Below are 4,092 nucleotides of genomic sequence, written 5' to 3' on the forward strand. Positions count from 1 at the left end.
GGGAGGCCGAGACAGGCGGATCACGAGGTCAGGAGATCGAGACCATCCTGGCTAACACGGTGAAACCCCGTCTCTACTAAAAATACAAAATTAGCCTGGTGTAGTAGCACATGCCTGTAATCCCAGCTACTTGGGAGGCTGAGGCAGGAGAATTGCTTGAACCTGGGAGGCGGAGGTTGCAGTGAGCTGAGATTGCACCATTACGCTCCAGCCTGGGCAACAAGAGTGAAACTCCATCTCAAAAATAAATAAATAAAATAAAATAACAAAATAAAAACTAGGGACCAGGCACAGTGGTTCATGCCTGTAATCCCAGCACTTTGGGAGGCCAAGGTCAGAGCACTGCTTGAAGCCAGGAGTTTGAGACCAGCTTAGGCAATATAGCAAGACCCTGTCTCTACAAAAAATAAAAATACAAATAAATTTAATTGACAGATTAGAGATTTCTGCTGATGTTGAATGAATAGCATGGCGTGGTTGCGTAAAAGCTAACATACTAGAGAAGCAGAACTGGCCAGTACTGCCATTTATCAGCTGAATGAACTTGGCAAGTTTTCAGTTTTCTATGCCCAATTTTCTCCATGTATAAAATAAGGATGATGCTAATGTTAGTGTTTTAATTATCTATGGCTGCATAGCAAATTGCCTCAAAATTTAGGGCTTAAAACAGTGACCATTTATTTTCTCACAGGTTTTGTGTGTCAGTAATTCAGAAGTAACTTAGCTAGGTGATTCTGGCTTGGTGTTTCTCATGAAGGTGCAGTCATCTGAAGACTCAACTGGGGCTGAAGGATCCATTTCCAAGATGGCTGACTTACATGTCTGGCAAGTAGGTAGTGGCTGTTGGTAAGAGGCCTCAGTTCCTCCCCATATGAGCATCTCCATAAGCTGTTTGAGTGTCCTCATACCATGGCATCTGACTTCCCCCAGAATGGGCAGTGTAAGAGAGAGCAAGGCAGAAGTCACAATGCTTTTAATACTCAGTCTCAGAAAGCACACCCCATCATTTCTGCAATATCCCTTAGTAACACAGGTCCGCCCTATGCATTATAGGAGGAGATTACACAAGAGCACAGATACTGGCAGGTAAAGATCACTGACGTCCATCCTGAATGCTGGCTATGCTAGTCTACACTAGTCTACACTGTGGCTCCCAAAGGTTCATGTCCTTCACAAATGCAAATCTGTTCAACCCTCCCAAGGGACTCAAAAGTCTCATCCCATTACAAAATCAGCTTGAAGTCCAGAATCTTGTCATCTAAAACAGGCCTCCAGGTGAGGTTCTTCTGGACTAATTCCTATGAGCAGCTTGAGTAGCTCTTCTTGATCTGAAGACCTATGAACTAAAAAGAGAACTTACATTTTCCGTCCTACTCCTCCATCACCAACATACAATGATGATGTTGAATGATGTGGGAAAAGCATAGGATTACCTCTATAGATATTTCTATTCACAAAAAGAGAGAGGTCTGCTGGGCATGGTGGCTCACACCTGTAATCCCAGAACTTTGGGAGGCTGAGGTGGGCAGATCACTCGAGGTCAGGAGATCGAAACCATCCTAGCTAACGTGGTGAAAACCCATCTCTACTAAAAACACACCAAAAATTAGCTGGGTGTGGAGGTGGGTGCCTGTAGTCCCAGCTCCTTGGGAAGCTGAGGCAGGTGAATCGTGTGAACCTGGAAGGCAGAGCTTTCAGTAGACAGAGATTGTACCATTGCACTCCAGCCTGGGCAACAGAGCAAGACTCTGTCTCAAAAAAAAAAAAAAAAAAAAAGAGGTCCCTGGTGGCAGGGAAAAAAAGGGATAAATAAATATAGGAAGTAGTCACTATTCTATAGAAATTCTAAAATACTGAAGGATACAGGTTGGCTGTTCCTTGAGTAGAGCTCAGAGCCTGAGCATAATTTCTCATAGCTCTTGGCTCCAGCTTTGGGCTGTTTGTGCTCTGCCCTCTGAGCCACCTTTCCTTTTCATAGAAAGGCTCATGCTTGCAGCTGTGTTGTTTTCTCAGCCTGCTTTTGCTGTAGAAGTGTGGGGGTCAAGACTGGGCATGGTGGCTCATGCCTGTAATCCCAGCATTATGGAAGGCTGAGTCAGGTGGATTTCTTGAGGTCAGGAGTTCGAGACCAACCTGAGCAACATGGTGAAACCCCGTCTCTACTAAAAATACAAAAATGAGCCAGGCGTGGTGGCACACGCCTGTAATCCCAGCAACTGGGGAGTCTGAGGTGGGAGAGTCACTTGAGCCCAGGAGGTGGAGGCTGCTGTGAGCCGAGATCATGCCACTGCACTCCAGCCTGGGTGACAGGGTGAGACTCCACCTCAAAAAAAAAAAAAAAAAAGAAGTTTGGGGGTCCAAAAACTTCTTCTTATATATTGCCTCTATCTGTTTCAATACAAGCTGGTAGCGTTTCTGCCAATACAATTTTCTTAAAACTTTTGTGACTCTCCAGTGAATCTTATTCGGGTTCACTCAATTAGATAAAAGTCATACTCACAAATCTCTTTGAGATAAACTCTTTTCTACCTCAAGCTTCAGTTTAGACTGGTGAGGGGCAACACTCATAAGCTTCTTTTTTTTTTTGATGGAGTCTCACTCTGTCACCCAGGCTGGAGTGCAGTGGTGCGATCTCGGCTCACTTCAACCTCCGCCTCCTGGGTTCAAGTGATTCTCCTGCCTCAGCCTCCTGAGTAGCTGGGACTACCAGCACATGCCACTACGCCTGGCTAATTTTTGTATTTTTAGTAGAGATGGGGTTTCATCTTATTGGCCAGGCTTATCTCGAACTCCTGACCTTGTGATCCACCCGCCTCGGCCTCCCGAAGTGCTGGGATTACAGGCATGATCCACTGCGCCCAGCCATATCTTCTTTTTAAAATTTTTTAGAGACAGGATCTTGCTCTGTCACACAGGTTAGAGTACAATAATATAATCATAGCTCACTGCAGTGTAGAACTCCTGGGTTCAAGTTATTCTCCTGCCTCATCCTCCTGAGTAGCTATGACTACAGGTGCATACTTTCATGCCCACTATTTTATTTTATTTTATTTTTTTGAGATGGAGTCTCACTCTCTTACCCAGGCTGGGATGCAGTGGTGTGATTTTGTCTCACTGCAACCTCTACCATCTGGGTTCAAGCAATTCTCCTGCCTCAGCCTTCCAAGTAGTTGGGATTACAGGCATGTGCCACCATGCCCAGCTAATTTTTTTGTATTTTTAGTAGAGACAGGGTTCGACTATATTGGCCAGGCTGGTCACAAACTCCTCACCTTGTGATCTGCCTGCCTTGGACTCCCAAAGTGCTGGGAGCCACCGTACCCAGCCCATGCCCACTAATTTAAAAAATTGTTTTGTAGGATGGGACCATGCTATGTTGTCCAGGCTGGTCTTGAATTCCTGGCCTTAAGTAATCCTCTCACCTTGACCTTCTAGCATTCTGGGATTACAGGTGTGACCCACCATGCCTGGCTCTTACGTTTCTTAAAAACTATATTGTTAGGCTGGGTGCTGTGGCTCACACCTGTAATCCCAGCACTTTGGGAGGCCGAGGTGGGTAGATCACATGAGGTTAGGAGTTTGAAACCAGTCTGGCCACCAGCCTGGCCAACATGGTGAAATCCCATCTCTACTAAAAATACAAAAATTAGCCAGGCATAGTGGTGTGTTCCTGTAGTCCCAGCTACTTGGGAGGCTGAGGCAGGAGAATCGTTTGGACCCAGGAGACAGAGGTTGCAGTGAGCCGAGATCATGCCACTGCAGTCCCGCCTGGGTGACAGAGTGAGACTCTGTCTCAAAAAAAACCAAAACCAAAACCAAAAACCAAAAACCCCAAAAACCATATTGTTAGACTAAATGGTTTCCTGAGTACCACCTTAGATCCTTCTGATATTAACAAAGCATGTTACACCCAATCTTGGCTTTGTCTTTATACTATGTTTTCCTGAGAGTGCCCTGGATTTGATATTTGCCCAGAAGCTATTTTAAAAATTTAACATCGGCCGGGCGCGGTGGCTCAAGCCTGTAATCCCAGCACTTTGGGAGGCCGAGACAGGCGGATCACGAGGTCAGGAGATCGAGACCATCCTGGCT

The sequence above is a fragment of the Colobus angolensis genome, unplaced genomic scaffold, assembly GCF_000951035.1.
Source record: "Colobus angolensis palliatus isolate OR3802 unplaced genomic scaffold, Cang.pa_1.0 Scaffold88, whole genome shotgun sequence".
Taxonomy (NCBI): Eukaryota; Metazoa; Chordata; class Mammalia; order Primates; family Cercopithecidae; genus Colobus; species Colobus angolensis.